The sequence below is a fragment of the Rhinoderma darwinii genome, chromosome 4, assembly GCF_050947455.1.
Source record: "Rhinoderma darwinii isolate aRhiDar2 chromosome 4, aRhiDar2.hap1, whole genome shotgun sequence".
NCBI classification, from domain to species: domain Eukaryota; kingdom Metazoa; phylum Chordata; class Amphibia; order Anura; family Rhinodermatidae; genus Rhinoderma; species Rhinoderma darwinii.
Genome location: NC_134690.1, coordinates 374,816,907 through 374,834,971, shown reverse-complemented (window position 1 = coordinate 374,834,971; position 18,065 = coordinate 374,816,907). Strand labels below are relative to the sequence as shown.

Genomic DNA, 18,065 nt, shown 5'->3' with positions numbered 1-18,065 from the left:
GTGTAAACTTAGACAAGTCAGTCAGAAAATGAGTTATTATTAAGAAATAAAGAATCATGCACACGGAAAAGCCTGCATTGTGGCACACAGTGTCCCTACAGTTACATATTTCGGAGCAGTAGGACTAGAGTTAAGCCGTATTATAGCCTTATAAAGTATGCCACCATTTTTATTTCTACAGGCACCTCATTACGGACACGTACAACACAAAAACAATTGTCTTGAATTACTCAGGGAAATGTGCAACACTTGTAGCCCTAAAAAAACAAAACAGGATATATAATTAGGAAAAGAATCCTGCCCATATACAGTACATGGTCATGTCACTTTCTAAACACCTGTTCTACAAGCTAATAAAGTTTATTGGAAGTAATGATAAATAACTATCACCTATATCAGTCATCACACCTGAGGCGGAAATACAAATGGGACTTCCAATCAAACTTTCTTAGAAAGTTGTCCCATTAGGAAAACCCCTTTATGGATGTCATATAGCAGTGAACGCCTGCTTTTCTGATCTTTATCGACTGGTCCAAATGCTGGGACCCACCATACCAATTCGAATAACGGAGTTGCAAGGTCCTCTGTTCCCAGTGGAGAGCTCTTTATTATAATGAATAGAAGATATGGAAACGGTCAAGCACGCTCACTCTGCTTTTTCCATATCTCCCGTTTACTACAAGGGTTGGACTGACAACAATCAGATATTTAAGGCATATCCAGTTGATAGACCATAAATGTTTATTATTGGGACTCCTGTTTAAGACTTTTTTGTAATAGCAAGGATTCCAGACAGAAATATATTCCTGATTGGAGCCACATTAAAAGTTCTAAACTATAAGGTTGGAAGTAGACAACCTGCATGTCCCTATGTGGTGGCAGAAGTCCCAGAAGGATTTGTATAATGTGTGGGATGTGACGTCTTCACCGATCACCCAGTAGCCTTGCCAAAGGGTATACAATAAGAACAAACATGCCTTAAGTATAGCACAAATCTAGTCAAACTTGAAATTTCAGGTTTATTTGCTGTTTAACCCAATCCACACTCCTCCTTTAAAGTCACTTTGACAGTGGTCCTGAGAGTAAGATCCTTCACATTGGAGAGCTGCTTAAGCTGCCTCTCGTCTGCAGAACTGATATAAAGGTAGGTAGGTAGTGAATATTCTTATATACATAATGATATAGGGACAACTAACACAGTCCTCGAGACTGAAGTGCAAAGACCCTGCATACAGCAGCTCAGATCTCTTCTTCCTGGACCCCTGTGGGTATAACTTAAGGGGAGTGGGAGACTAGAGTCTAGCTCCAGTCCAGTATGCGGGTAGGTGGACCAGCCGTCTGGCAAACATCAATTAAAACTTTATCATCTATTTGGTGGATGTTAATTAATTAAGGGTTAAATATGTAATTATTTAAAAAAACAAGTAAATAAAAAGAACATATAACTTTTTTTTAAAAACCAGCTAAGATGTTATCGCAGTGTTTAGAAAGCGGTTATGGTGACACTGTCATTTTTATTGTTACACAAAATGTCTAACAAGAATTTCAAAGTGACATATAAAATGCATCAGCCTCCAGTCATGAAAATGTCATTGTTTGCTTAGTTTGATATGTATGGTAATGGTGTTGGTTTGCAGCAGACATGGATATTATATGGTAGGAGTGACAGGCTTATTGCTCTTAAAAGTTTTATTGTAATGGAATCTCAGCCTATGCAAATACAAGTCTCACTGCACATAAAACAACCTCATGGTGGATACAGCTGTATTTGACTGTAATAGTAAAGTACATAATAAAAAAGTAACGTGCAGCGTATATAACAGGAGTCTGATGTGGGATAGTGCAGCCCACCAGTGCTGGGACTACCTGGACTAGGAAAAAAGACTAGAAATTAGGATACACAATTCTGTAGAACATCTGCAGAAACAACCTGCAAACTGAATCTGTAATCTACTGGACTGTCCTGTTTTGCACTAATGTATATGAAACCCACATTTGTTGTGCCAGATACGAGTTACCAAGACTCCTAGAAGAAATTAATTTGGGAGAAATTGCTTATGGAGATACTACAGTAATTCTATTTAGAGGAGGGGTCTTGGTAAAGGGGTATTCCAGCTGATAGCATTTACTGCCTATCCTCCGCATAGGTGATAAATGTTAGACCGGTGAAGGTCCGACTGATTTGACCCCGACCAAACATTAGAACCCTAATCTTTCGCCCTCTTCCCATTACTGCGGTGAGGAGGAATTTGTGAATTTGTATGGTATGGGGGTCAAGTATACATCCAACCCTATGGGAGTTACAGATATATCCCTGTGCTCTATATTCAGAAAATAGTGTAGGGGACCTTATAAAAGGCCGCTTTTTAAGTCACAGAAAAAAACCGAAAGATTCTATTGTGGCAGAAGGCAGAAATTAGCCAGCAAACACAATTTCTTCCTGTTTTTGGTCTTCTTCTTATAGGGGAATTACAATGTGGGCATGTACACTGACATCACTGATATATGTTAGGTTTATAGAAGAAGATGTAACCTCCGCAATTTGCATTGTGTTTTGTCTTTTGTGATATACTGTAAATGGTTCATACAGGTGTTTTTTGTATGTTTACAGTGAGTTCCGCTGACATTAATACCTGCTTCTGCTATTTAATTTAATTTTAATTAAGGGAAAAGCTGTAAAACTTGCATTTCTCATAGCAATTATTCAACGGCCAATCGTTCAGGCTTCCTCATAACTATTTCTTTAGCCTCCCTATTAAGTAAGCATTGGGTGGATATGTTCAGACCAGTAACAAAATATTTTTTTGCGATGGTCATAGGGCTGCTTGCAACTTTTTTTTTCCCATAGGGAAACATTAAATTTGCGCGCAAGTCGCAATAATCCGACAATTGTAATTCAAAATACAGGGGCAACTCTGTGTCACCCTAGCCTAAAGCTTAATTCTAAAAAGAACAATCTTCAACGGATATATTTTCTGCAGAGCATAAGGAGTTATGTCAGTGACTGTGCATGCTTATCACCACTGAAAACAAATAGACCAGGACAAGACCAGAACCCAGAATAAATTCCGACCACAGGCCCCAAAATGAGTTCAGACCATGCTATCGTCAGGACCGTGTGTGCAGCAGTGACCAGTGGTGACGAAGATCTGGGAACAGTAAATGATATCGGCCATTATACATTGGATTGACAGGTGGAAGTTACGCCCACAAACTAGACCTACGGAAGCCTACAAGTGACAGTGCCATAATTCCTAGGAATATGTGTACAGTACTGTCCAGCTTCCAACCAACTATCCCTTTTTACCTGTACTAACTCTTTGTCTCCAGTGTCTTAGTTACATTCTGTAATGAAAATCATATTATTATAAGTACGGCTGACAGAAGTGAGGTAGCTTTAATAACTTACCCTTTTCCACCCTGCAGAAATTCATCAAAAGACTGCCATTTACAACCTATTTGGCCAGTTTACTGTAAGATATGACAGTCTGTATTCTGCTGACAGCCTGCAGGGCACATCCAAGTTTTGAAATCACCCGTAGCCCTCCAGGTACGGCAGAACACAGAGGCTATATGTCTTCCTGGCACCGCAGCCTTCAGTACGGTGCTCTATCGGATACCGTACCAGGTGTGCCATAATTATGTAGCTATTCTTCCCCAGAAAAAAACTGTAGCATGCTCCATTGAATGCCATATTTACGCAGGTATTCTTCTAGGAGAGAATACTTCCAAACATGTAGCATTCGATGCTGATTTTTTTTTCTGTCGGATTCGTACGGGATCCAACAGGAAAAAAGGGTATGCCTTTGTATGAAATCAAATGCATACAGAGGTACAGTGAAGGTAATTTTACGCCAGCCAAGTTTGGCCGCTGAAACAAGCACAGATCAACGAGACAGCTCGTTGATTGGTGCTCCTTTCACAAAGAGCTAATATGGGGACGAGCGATCGTTACTCCGATCGTTCGTCCCCATACATTTGTATCATGTTGGCAGTATGTCCGTCTGTTTACACGGGTAGATGTGCTGCTGACAACGATAATATTTTACACATTTGAAATGATACGATCAGCTGATCCCTGCCCTGTTTAAACAGCGCAATTATCGGGAATGAGTGCGATAATTGGCCAGTGTAAAAGGGCCCCATATTTTGCTATGGGTAATGTTTGTCCAGGGGCCCTTACAGACCTTGATTGTGTATGAATATATTACCCAGGGAGCGACCTTTTCTAAAGGACATGTGAAAAGCCCCAGGGCCTAAGGAGGACATCCATTATTATGTCTATTCGCTTGTCAATTGATCCTCTGTTTAATAACATGGGTTAATAACATGTCACTGTCCCTGTTTGCTGCATTTTTTTAGGCTTAGGTAAGCACAAGTAATGGACCTCCTTTATGTGTGAAACAGTTTCTTAATTCTCTGGTCTGTTAGTTATACTCCTAATTCTAAGATACTGTACTTCTGGAATGACTTTCTTTAGAATGATGACTTTCCCATCACAGCAGACAATTTGTCGCTGTTGGCTTTTAAGTTTTCGTTTATAGACCACCTTGATTGTCCTTCGAGATCATTACATCCAGAAATGAAATTGATTCCTTATTGATCTTGAACGTGAATCTCAGATCTACCTAGTTGATGTTCAAGAGCTCCATATATATCTTTAACAAATCTCATATAAAAGAATAAAAATATCATCTACGTAGCACCCCCAGACTATAACACAGTGGGCTCTATTCAGTATCACTATCTCGAAGCACCAGGGTCTCCCTCCACCAGTCCAGCAGCTGATTAGCATATGTGGGGACACAAGGACACCCCATAGCGGTGCCCCTCAGCTAGACACTAGATGTAAACAAGAAGTAGTTGTGGGGCTAAACAAATTATAGTAAGGAGAAATTTATTATGGTCGGTAAATTGAGTAACTCTGGATCTTAAAAAATATTCATCCGACCCTAGGCTATATTTATGTGGGCTACTACTGTATAAAGGCCTCAACATCAAGGGATGACACACAGGTATCAACCTCCAAAACCAACACTTCCAGTTTTTGTCGCAAATCGGTCGTATCCCTGATAAAACAAGGTAACGAAGTCACAAATTGTCGCAAGTTTTTATCTAGGTATACACTACAGTTCTGTTTTTGATTCTTGAGACTATTGGAGGGTCCTTGAGCGGATTTAGTCCCCTGTGTATGTTAGGTAATGAATAGATTTTTTGGTAAAATGAAACCAACTTGATTTTTTGATAAAAGATTCAGGTCTAGGTCCTTAATAAGTATTTTTTCTAAATGTGATATGAATTCTGTGATTGTGGGGTCGTTGAGGTCCCTCAATAGGATTTAATATCCTCTTCTATTGTCCAACATAGGATGATACATTCTTTTATAGATAGAGAATTATCCTACTGTCTGATTCTAGATCCAATAAAGCTCTAGCTTCTTGTTCAGACAGATTTGGGTTTCTTTTTTCATTAATGGGGCTTCCCAGCCACTAAAATTTGATGGGCCATCAATATCTGATGGGTCGGTATCCGACTTTTGGGACCCCCGCCGATCAGCTGTTGGGAGAAAAGGCTGCAATACCTGTGAATCGCTGCTAAATGCGCATCGACATCTCACAGTGAGGGCTTATTCAGACGAACGTGATATACGTCCGTGCAACGTGCGTGATTTTCACGCGCCTCGCACGGACCTATATTAGTCTATGGGAGCGTGCAGACAGTGAGTCATTTTTATACAGCGGGTGTCCGCTGCGTAAAACTCACGACATGTCCTATATTTCTGCGTTGTTCATGCATCACGCACACATTGAAGTCAATGGGTGCATGAAAACCACGCATGGCACACGGAAGCACTTCCGTGCGAACAGCGTGATTCGCGCAACAGCAGTGGAAATTATGAATGAAAACAAAAAAGCACCACGTGCTTTTCTGTTTACAAACATACAGAGTGTCATAATGATGGCGGCTGCGCGAAAAGCACGCAGCCGCCCACCATATGATCATGACACACGGAGCTGTTAAGTGCCTTTTGCGCACGCAAAACGCCGCGTTTTTTGCGTGCGCAAAACGCACACGCTCGTGTGAATCCGGCCTGAGCAAGAGGAAATGAAGGGGAAGCAGCGCTTGTACGAGCGCTGCGTCCCCTTCAAAACAGCTGATCGGCGGAGGTCCCGAAACTCGGACTCCAACCCTATCAGCTATTGATGGCCTATCCTGAGGATAGGCTATCCATTTTTAGTGGCTGGAAGACCCCTTTAAAGGTTTTTATTTTCTGTAATCCTTCAGTTATCACCTCATAAAAATATCTACACTCGATTTTTTGAGGGCATTCTGATGATTTTTGGTTTGAGATTCGCAAATGGTTCTTTGCTTACATCTCGTTGTCCTACATCATTTAAGTCTGCCAATAGATAGACGTCAGACATATGTTCCTCGGAAACTCCCGGCATTCTGCATTGAATCCTGCCATAGTTTTGTCAAATGTATGCCACTTTAGTTTTCGTAAAAACAAAATGATATCTTTAAACTGAGTACACTTTGAAGTCGGTACAAAAGAAGTTATTTTGCTAGAAACGGAAAGTTCCACGAGTGACAACTGATGGGAACAGAGGTTAATAATGCAATTGTCATCTATTTTTGACCTTCTTGCATTTTTTTTTTTTTTTTAATGACTCTGATCCCTGAATGGTTATGGAGCCCCCTCTCCTGATTCTAAAAAAAGATATGGAGGACGATGAGGAGGAGGGTTGAGGTGACGGGGCAGGAGTCCCTTGTTTGTTTATATATTAATTTTTTTTAAAAGCTACAAAAAACTGCATGTGTCAATGCAGCCTTAGTTAAGTCAAGATCACACCCGCAGTTATGATGCAGTTTTTGGCTCAGTGGACACAAAAGAAAGGAGAAGCATTGGTCTTTTCTTTATACCTTTCCTTCCTTTTGGATCCACTAATGGCTTTGTATCAAAAAATGTAGCCAAAAACTGCATCAAAACTGTGTGTGTGATCCTGACCTATTTACACATGCACTTTTTTAATGCAGTTTTTAAAGCCAAAACCAGTCGTGGATCATAAAGCGAGAGAAACTATAATGGACAGATACTATTTCTCCTCTTATTTGAATCCACGCCTGGTTTTAGATCGAAACCTGCACATGTAAATAAACCCTTAAAGGGATATTTTGGTTAATATTCACTGGATAAAAAAAAAAAAAGGGGTCCCGTGGCTATGGCACTCTCCGTCAGTCTCTGGAACTGACGGAGCCCTTGGCTTGGCAACTTCCATCAGTGCCATAGGCTTTTAATGGAGCGCCAGGGCGCATGCTCATCCGCTGCTTCATTCAACTCCTTCTGGCCGCAGGCTTGCGTCTAGGTGGAATAGGGGATATGGGACCCCCCACCGATCTAGGAGTTATCACGTATCCAGTGGATAAATGATAACTTGTTAATACCCCTTTAAGGTAGCGGTGCGCAACCTGCGCTATCAGGGCATGCTGGGAATTGTAGCCCCAGGGGCAGCCTGTGACTGCAACCTCTACACCCCCTATAGTTATGTATTGATCTAATTTTTCCCAGCAGTAACATAATGCTCATGTTTAAAAACTAGTGCAGTTAAAAAAATTTATCGATTTTATTTGAAATCCAATCAGAAGCCAGCTCTCCTTTTTCAAGCGATCTTGTTGGTTGCTACTTGCAATTGCTCCACTTTTTAACCAGACGATCTTTCATACACGATCTGCCGCTGTGCAGCGTGCCAGTAAGAAGAGGGGCGGGGCCACAGTGCTATCTCCACATTCGACGGGGCTGTCCAATAGGAATGAAGTATACACCAAAGCACCGCCCCCGGCTGTGAGTGACACGCAGTCCTGCTGTGAAGGTACAATCTGTGGAGAGCACTGACTGCTCCACGCACGAGCTGCAGCGCGGAGAATACAGGCAGGGCGCGGAGCTGTGAACGGACAGTGGACCAGGGGCTTTTTACCCCTCCGGTGAATGCGCTACAGCTGCGGGGCAATGAGTCAGTAGAGAGGATGATCAGACCCTGGCAAGACTCACTCCAGAGGAACCGTCCCGCCCAAGGTAACACACACGTATGTGCGCCTTATGCTGCGACTGTTCCAGCTGTGCGGGCAGCAACAGGGTGTGCGGTCCTCCCTGCTCAGCACCGATCTCACACGCTGCAACTGTGCAGCCATGAGATACTTTCTATGGGCGAGCTGCTGTCACATACAGTAGGAGTAGACTTTAGTTACCACCCGCCCTCCTTGCTAGTTACTTGGGAAAAGCTGAGAGCCGGATGTTTTGTTAAAGATCATGTGCGTCTCGTTCCCTGGACCTCCCTCTCATCAGATCCCATGCTCTACTGTGTAACCCTCTCATTGCTGGGTGGCTGAACGAGGTGTTGTGAGGATGAAGGTGGGGGCCTGAGTTTGGCTGCTTCTGGACTCTGCAGTATTTGGCTGGAGGCAACAGGACTGTGGGATGAGGACTTGTTATATATACCCTTTATCTGCTGAACGGGTTGTGTATACGCTGTATCTGCTGAACGGGTTGTGTATACAGTGTATCTGCTGAACGGGTTGTGTATACAGGATCTGCTGAACAGGTTGTGTATACAGGATCTGCTGAACAGGTTGTGTATACGCTGTATCTGCTGAACGGGTTGCGTATACAGTGTATCTGCTGAACGGGTTGCGTATACAGTGTATCTGCTGAACGGGTCGCGTGTGCGTTGTATCTGCTGAACGGGTCGTGTATACAGTGTATCTGATGAACGGGTTGCGTATACGCTGTATCTGCTGAACGGGTTGCGTATACGCTGTATCTGCTGAACGGGTTGCGTATGCGCTGTATCTGCTGAACGGGTTGCGTATGCGCTGTATCTGCTGAACGGGTTGCGTATGCGCTGTATCTGCTGAACGGGTTGCGTATGCGCTGTATCTGCTGAACGGGTTGCGTATGCGCTGTATCTGCTGAACGGGTTGCGTATGCGCTGTATCTGCTGAACGGGTTGCGTATGCGCTGTATCTGCTGAACGGGTTGCGTATGCGCTGTATCTGCTGAACGGGTTGCGTATGCGCTGTATCTGCTGAACGGGTTGCGTATGCGCTGTATCTGCTGAACGGGTTGCGTGTGCGCTGTATCTGCTGAACGGGTTGCGTGTGCGCTGTATCTGCTGAACGGGTTGCGTGTGCGCTGTATCTGCTGAACGGGTTGCGTGTGCGCTGTATCTGCTGAACGGGTTGCGTGTGCGCTGTATCTGCTGAACGGGTTGCGTGTGCGCTGTATCTGCTGAACGGGTTGCGTGTGCGCTGTATCTGCTGAACGGGTTGCGTGTGCGCTGTATCTGCTGAACGGGTTGCGTGTGCGCTGTATCTGCTGAACGGGTTGCGTGTGCGCTGTATCTGCTGAACGGGTTGCGTGTGCGCTGTATCTGCTGAACGGGTTGCGTGTGCGCTGTATCTGCTGAACGGGTTGCGTGTGCGCTGTATCTGCTGAACGGGTTGCGTGTGCGCTGTATCTGCTGAACGGGTTGCGTGTGCGCTGTATCTGCTGAACGGGTTGCGTGTGCGCTGTATCTGCTGAACGGGTTGCGTGTGCGCTGTATCTGCTGAACGGGTTGCGTGTGCGCTGTATCTGCTGAACGGGTTGCGTGTGCGCTGTATCTGCTGAACGGGTTGCGTGTGCGCTGTATCTGCTGAACGGGTTGCGTGTGCGCTGTATCTGCTGAACGGGTTGCGTGTGCGCTGTATCTGCTGAACGGGTTGCGTGTGCGTTGTATCTGCTGAACGGCTTGCGTGTGCGTTGTATCTGCTGAACGGCTTGCGTGTGCGTTGTATCTGCTGAACGGCTTGCGTGTGCGTTGTATCTGCTGAACGGCTTGCGTGTGCGCTGTATCTGCTGAACGGCTTGCGTGTACGCTGTATCTGCTGAACGGCTTGCGTGTGCGCTGATGACAAACAGATGCAGCTATTTATAGAAGCTGTGGATTCAGGTAAAGGTGGGCATAGACTCCAATACATCCGACAGACTGAACCGTCCTTCAATAACAAATACAAGGATAGTTTGTTTTTGTTTTTTTAAGACCCAATCTAGAAAATATCAGAAAAGTTTAAGATTTGCCTGGTCTCAGCCGCTTTTGCCATTTTCATGACGACAATGAATTTAGGTAATTGATACAGATTTTCATCAAAATGTCATTGTCACAAACACGGTTACTTTGGAACAGCCAAATCCTCAGCACTTCTATAGGTGATACATAGGGAAGTGATTGAACAAGTGCCGCGGTATTCTTTGTCGTTTGTCTGCAGGATATATGGAGGGTATAGGTGAGGGTCTCCCAATTGGGACTCGCAAACAGTCCTCCCGAGGATGATCCATCTTTTGCAGTCCCATGAATGTCCATTGATCTCAGATTGAGCGTTTACTAATGAGAAGTGCTGGATTAATCCCAGTAGAAAAGGCACCTAGAACTGTTGACCCCTATGAAAGTTCTTCCTGCCTGTCTTCTAAAAAGGGTCTAATCATGACCCCTCCCACACCATGAAAAAAACAGCTAGGGGACCTGCAACATGAGGTGACAATCCCTTCACCATTAGATCTGATTGTTGTTCTAAATAGTCCTTGGCATACAGACCATAGAAGAATTGTGTTCTTTGGTGCCAGTCTAGAAGTTTTCTTACGAGAACTTGTCACCCCTCCCCCCACGATGATATTGAATACACACTTGTTGGTAACAATGTCCAGAGATGTGTATGTTCATTCAGTCTTGGTCTCAGTAGTTGATACAATATATACTCTGAAGCAACTGAAAAATATATTCTCCAGTAGCTTAAACTGCTGTAATATAAAACCCACTTCATCTTCTCGGCTCTGTGATCCCTGGAAAGAGTTTTTTTTTTAACATTTTTATTAGTCTTATCAATCAGTCCGCTGATCCAGATGTAGTAGAGCCGAATTTGCTATTTGACGTCAGGGCTACACCTAGACTTTTTGTAGTGCTACTGATTGATTTTTAACTCTTGAGTGACAGCTGCAGTCCACAAGATTGCATCAACGCAATGTATTCATTAGGACTGCATCTGTCACTCAATAGTTAAAATCAATCAGTTGTACTACAAAAAGTCTAGGGGTAGCCCTGGCCTAACTTCTTGGGGTTTCATCATGATCATGCAGATATCTGCAGCATGGGTATGACTGCCGTATAGCAGCTGCTATGGGGCCGAGGGGGCCACCTCTGTTGCTGTTAGGGTATGTTCACACTCAGGGTATGTTCACACGGCCAAATTTCAGACGTATACGAGGCGTATTATGCCTCGTTTTACGTCGGAAAATACGGCTCCAATACGTCGGCAAACATCTGCCCATTCATTTGAATGGGTTTGCCGACGTACTGTGCAGACGACCTGTTATTTACGCATCGTCGTTTGGCAGCTGTCAAACGACGACGCGTAAAAATACAGCCTCGGCAAAAGAAGTGCAAGACACTTCTTTGGACGTTTTTGGAGCTGTTTTCTCATAGACTCCAATGAAAACAGCTCCAAAAGCGGACGTAAAAAACGCCGTGAAAACGCCGCGAAAAATGCGAGTTGGTAAAAAAACATCTGAAAAGCAGGGTCTGTTTTCCCTTGAAAACAGCTCTGGATTTTCAGACGTTTTTGTTGACTACGTGTGAACATACCCTCAGGCGTTTTTACAGGGTGTAAACGCCTCGATATACCCCTGAAAAAAACGGTAGCTGAATGCCTACAAACATCTGCCCATTGAAATCAATGGGAAAAACAGCGTTATGTTCAGATGGGCGTTTTTTTTCGACGCCGCTGTTTGAAAAAAACGTCATGTAAAAATACGCCCCGTAAAAAAGAGTGCCAGTTCCTGAGCCGTTTTTGGAGCGGTTTTTCATTGTGTCAATAGAAAAACAGCTCCAAAAATGTCAAGAAAAAAGCCTCAAAAGAACGTTTTCAGCTTCAAAAACGGCAGAAAATCAGAGGCTGTTTTCTCTGAAAACAGCTCAAGTAATTTTCAGCCGTTTTTGATCTTGCGTGTGAATGTACCCTTACCGAGCAAGGTTTGCAATAATGGGACCTCGTGGTTGCTGGTTATGCCTCCTGACCTGCAGTCTTGTGTAAAACAATATATAAGGCATCATGTATTGTGATTGCGTTGAATAACATACTCGGCACTGCTATATCTGTAGTCACCGGTTGTTTTGCTTTCCATATGGTATATTGAGCGTTTCCCTCTCTGGTTCTATGTCTTCTCCGAGCAGTGTTCTAGAAGGTGTGAACAGCTGGTGAGTCTATGAAATCTGGGTGAAACTAGAGACGGAGCAATTTGGCAGAGAGAAGCGGGTACAGCTGGCTGTTCATGCCTGTGCTTATATAGGTGTCTGCTCATTAACTAGTGCGTGCAGTCTGTATTTTCTCTGGAAATGAATCAAGAAAACATAGTTCTTCTAACCACAGATGTCATACGATGGGAAGGTGCTAAATGTTGATGCCGTTTGTGTTTGGATATGTAGAAATTGTGGTCTAGTACAGAGGGTTATGGTAATTGGGCCTATAGGGGGTGCTATGGTAATTAAGCTTGATGTAGCAAGATTGTACATGGAGCCCAATTAGTTTGGGCAATGCCCTTCCCTTTCTGGTTACAATTGTTTAGTATTGGATCCTTGGAGAAACCAGACCAGAAAGACTGGACTATATTTAGGTCACTGGTTTTGTTACTGGGCAATAGAGGAGAGCCAATTTTGCTGGTCGGTTTCCATTGTATAGTATTAAAGAACATTTCCCCTCAAAAGTTGAAGAACGGTCCCCTGTGTGTATCCTATTGATCTATCTCATTGACCTGTTACCTTGTGCGAAGTTATTAGAAAAATCTTCTGACCGATTTTTGACACGGGGGCTCTACAGTGATAAATTCCGTGCAGTTATAGCACTACTGCAATTGCATTAGAAAGTGTGGTATCGCATGTTATGTATTTCTATGACATGTATGCCTTATTCAGATGAGCGCACAAATCAGCCGCATGTCGGCCGTTGTTTTTAACGGCCGTTACGTGGCTGCATTTGTTTCTATGGGGCTCTTCCCACAGCCGTTGTTTTAACAGACCCGTGTGACGGGCACGTGAAAAAATAGGACGTGTTATTGTCAGATTAAGGGCATGTTCACACTGCTTATTTTCAAATAAGAAAAAATGGAAGCTGAACGCCACCAAACATCTGTCCATTGATTTCAATGGGATAAACAGCATTTCGTTCCGACGGCGCATTTTTTTACACGGCAGTTTGTAAAAATGGCGCATTAAAAAAAGTCCCGTAAAAAAAAGTGCATGTCACTTCCGGAGCCGTTTTTAATTGTCTCAATTGAAAAACCGCCAAAATTGGCTTGAAAACAGCTCCGTATTTTACAGCCCGTGTTTTTATTCACACGACCTGGTCCGAGTGTCGGCCGATTAAAAATGGCCGTTTTGCATCCGTTCCGTTCCGGGCTGTGTTGCCGGTTTTAACGGCCGATTTTGACCCGTTTTGCATCCGGTTTTTTCCCTGTCCGTTTTAAAATCGGATGAATTTCATTTAAATTTGTTGCCACACACATCCCCCGTGGTAGGTAATGCCACAGCCCCCGTGGTAGGTAATGCCACAGCCCCCGTGGTAGGTAATGCCACAGCCCCCGTGGTAGGTAATGCCACAGCCCCCGTGGTAGGTAATGCCACAGCCCCCGTGGTAGGTAATGCCACAGCCCCCGTGGTAGGTAATGCCACAGCCCCCGTGGTAGGTAATGCCACAGCCCCCGTGGTAGGTAATGCCACAGCCCCCGTGGTAGGTAATGCCACAGCCCCCGTGGTAGGTAATGCCACAGCCCCCGTGGTAGGTAATGCCACAGCCCCCGTGGTAGGTAATGCCACAGCCCCCGTGGTAGGTAATGCCACAGCCCCCGTGGTAGGTAATGCCACAGCCCCCGTGGTAGGTAATGCCACAGCCCCCGTGGTAGGTAATGCCACAGCCCCCGTGGTAGGTAATGCCACAGCCCCCCTGGTAGGCAATGCCACAGCCCCCCTGGTAGGCAATGCCACAGCCCCCCTGTTAGATAATGCCAGCCCCCTGCAGGTTACACCCCCCCCCCCCTTCCAGGAGAAGTCACCGACTTCTCCTGGAGAGGAATCCCCGGCCACAGGGTCGGGGATTCCGCTTCAGAAGTGAGTGACGTAACTGTGTCCATATGTGGACGGTGTGGTCACTGACTGCTCCTGTAGCGGAATCCCTGTCCACAGGGTCGGGGATTCCGCTTCAGAAGTGAGTGACGTCGCTGTGTCCATATATGGACAGTGTGGTCACTCACTTCTCCTGTAGCGGAATCCCTGGCCACAGTGTCGGGGATTCCGCTTCAGAAGTGAGTGACGTCGCTGTGTCCATATATGGACAGTGTGGTCAATCACTTCTCCTGTAGCGGAATCGCGTGAATTTTGTGTTTGTTTCTCTTATCTGGTAGATAATGCCAGCCAGTCCCCTGCAGGTTACACCCACCCCCCCCCCTGACTTCAATATCCCTGGCCGGGGATTGGGGATTCCGACTCCTACAAGGAGCAAAAAAAGACCCTCCTCCTCACATGCACTCTGCACTGTGAGGAGGAGAGAGAGCGCGAGCGACGGAAGACATGGCCGTCACTCGGGACACATTCCGGTGATGGCCGTGTATTACCCGGCCCCATAGACTTCTATGGGGGCCGTGTAAATGGCCGAAAATAGGGCATGTCCCATTTTTTGACGGCCAGGTTTCCCGGGCCGTCAAAAAATCGGTCGTGTGAATAGCTCTATTAGGGGTCTATTGTTCCTACTGCAGCCGTTTTATGAACGGCCGTCACCTGGCCGGGAAACCCTGTCGTGTAAATAAGGGCTAAGGCTATAGTGTTGGATTCTTTTCTTTTTTTTTTTTTTGCATTTATTGCGAATCGCGTGAATTTTGTGTTTTGTTTGTTTCTCTCTCCATGAGGTGATTTCTAAATTGCATTTGATCACAATTTTATGTGATATTTCACTGCAATTCTGATATATTTTCTGTCATGAGAGAAAATTGGGGGGATATGAAAATTGTGGTTTTATGTGAAATTGTGTTGCAAAAAAATCGCTTGTGTTTTGCTGCATACAATTTAGAGGAGGAGCCTTCTTTTTGAATGAGAAAATCTTAAAACCGCACCCAATTTTAATAGAGCGCCATTAGGAAAAAAAATTGTACAATATTTGCGGAAATCACAAAACGTTCAACATTGTTTTGCAATCCCAGTTTCCAGAAATTGCATGTGCACATGAGATCCCACAAGGATTAATTACATGCAAGATTGCACAGCAGTTTAACAAATTTGCATTAGTGCGATAATTGCGCACGTTTTTTCCGCCGTGGAGCGCTGGGCCTGCGTTACTCCTGTTTGCTGGTAACCAGTACAGCCATTACAACCCCCATGCATGTTGTCCTTCAGCTTGACAGACGAGTACAAATGCCTCTGATGGAACATGCCACGATTTATTTTCTGTCAGGTTTTACATTTGGAATCTGAGGTACAGTAGGCCCCATATTCACTATTATGTGCATAGGGCCTGAAGGTAAAGCTGCCCCTATAAATGTTTCATCTGTGGGATATTTTCCTTCTGGTTATGACTAAAGTTTCATTAGCCGTGTGTTTGATAATAATGGATGATGTCTCCTTGGAATATCTCTGTGGGGAATGAGCAGGCGACACTTATCACGGGCTGGAATTGATGTCTATGGCAGGTTTCTCTTACAATGTATGTCATCTGTTGGACGCGTACACTGTTATTTACCTGCAATAATTTGATAGTGTTAAGTAATTGTGGGCAACGTATTATTGCTAATCTTACAGCTGTGGAAAGCCCCAAGGAACTTCTGCAATTTATTTTTTTTCTTCGGCTGAAAGCACACGTTGCGTATTATGTGCGGATTTGCCGTGTGTATTTTAATGCGGCAAATCCGCAGGGTAATGCAGTACCGGCAAAGTAAATGTGATTTCAAGCAATCTCATCTACACGGTGCAGACTTTTCCTGCGCGTAATGTCCATTTATCCTGCGTTTCCGCTTGCAAATTGAATCTGACTAGTTTTAAAGAAAAACACAGCATAAAACCGCACCGATTTCCACATCAAAATGTAAATACCGCACCTAAGAACACATAAAAATCCACTATTATGTGCGTTTTCATGCTGTGGATTTTGGTGTGATTTTCCACAGCACTAGGCAGATAGAATGGACAAGCGGAAACGCAAGATAAATTGACATGCCGCAGATTCTAAAAAAATGCACCAAGTCAATTTCCGTCCCAAAAAATACTGCAGCGTGTACGTGAGATTTCCTGGAATTTCATTGTCTATGCTGGTACTGTATTACGCTGCAGATTTACGCATGTAATACGCATCGTGAGCCTTGTGGTGCGGCTGCATGTCCGATTATGGTTGTCCCAGAATGACAGATGCTGCCAACTTACAAGCAGACATTTTTCAGTGTGTTTTATGAAGTAAGTTAAACCATGCTTGAACGTAGTCCCATAACATGATGTAGTGTATATACTGGGAAAGCTCCCGATGTATACGCAGAACATGGCAAAAGGACCCCATTCACCAACCGTGGTCTGCTCTGGCATACTTTTAAAAAAAAATGTGTTCTATATATATATATAATGTATAGGGAAGCGCTGACGGTGCACTTACATACAGTCAATTTCCTCTCTGAATTTTTACGCAGTGTGTGGATGAGATTTGTTGAATCTCATCCACTATGCTGCACTGTTTTCTGCTGCGTTTTTTTCCGTCCGAGATTCCGTCCGCAAAAAACTCGGCTAATTCTGCAGCGTGTGGACGAGCCCAGTGAGTGAAATTTCGTCAACTGTTTTATTCAATAGAATGGTGCTTACAGAAATCCATGCACCTGCTGCACAAAAAACCTTGGTCAGATGAATGGAGCTGTTTTTCAGTTGCAGAAATTTCTGTAGCAAATTTCACTCTTGGGTATGTTCACACGGTTTATTTTCGGGCCAAAAACGGCAGAAAAATTGGAAGCAGAATGCTTCCAAACATCTGCCTGTTGATTTCAATGGGAAAAACGGCGTTCTGTTCCGACGGGCCGTTTTTTTACTCGGCCGTTTTGAAAAACGGCCACATAGAAAAACGGCCGCGAAAAAGAAGTGCATGTCTCTTCTTGAGACGTTTTTGGAGCCCCGTTTTTCGTTGACTCTATAGTTGCTGAAAAAAAGGTCTGAAAATCAGGAGCTGTTTTCCCTTAAAAACCGCTCCGTATTTTCAGACGTTTTTGAGTTTGCGTGTGCACGTACCCTTAGGTTCTATTCACACTACATTTGGGGCATACAGTTGAATTGTATGTATGCCACAGTCTCTGAATGTCAGCATAGTAGCTGTCGACAATTATTCACCAGACGTCTATTAGCACAGATTAAAGGCTAGTTTACATTGGCAGATTTCTGCCCATAACATGCACCAATCGCTGATAAGTCGATCGGCACTCGTTTAAAGGCACAGGCCAATGCAAACTTTTTGAAGACCAACGATTTTTAGTGCGATGGTTCGGTCCCCATACAGGTTGCAAATTGTCAGCATCACATCCCCTGTTTACATAGGGAGGTGTGCTGCTGACAATACTTTTAGGGTATGTTCACACGGCCTATTTACGGACGTAATTCGGGCGTTTTTGCCCCGAATTACGTCTGAAAATAGCGCCTCAATAGCGTTGACAAACATCTGCCCATTGAAAGCAATGGGCAGACGTTTGTCTGTTCACATGAGGCGTAATTTACGCGCCGCTGTCAAAAGACGGCGCGTAAATAGACGCCCGCGTCAAAGAAGTGACCTGTCACTTCTTTGGCCGTAATTGGAGCCGTTATTCATTGACTCCAATGAATAGCAGCGCTAATTACGGCCGTAATGGACGCGGCGTTCAAGCGCCTGCACATGCTGTTACGGCTGAAATTACGGGGATGTTTTCAGGCTGAAACATCCCCGTAATTTCAGCCGTAACGGACGCCCTCGTGTGAACATACCCTTACAGA

At 44.4% G+C, this 18,065-nt stretch overlaps 1 protein-coding gene across 1 annotated transcript in view; it reads left to right on the top strand.

Annotated features, from left to right (window-relative positions):
• The first annotated feature begins 7,870 nt into the window (after nucleotides 1-7,870).
• B3GNT2 (UDP-GlcNAc:betaGal beta-1,3-N-acetylglucosaminyltransferase 2) overlaps nucleotides 7,871-18,065 on the top strand; it is a 34,146-nt gene continuing 23,951 nt past the window's right edge. The window contains exon 1 of the mRNA XM_075863154.1: nucleotides 7,871-8,074. The gene's annotated coding sequence lies outside the window, so the exon portion shown is untranslated. The remainder of the gene's footprint in view (nucleotides 8,075-18,065) is intronic.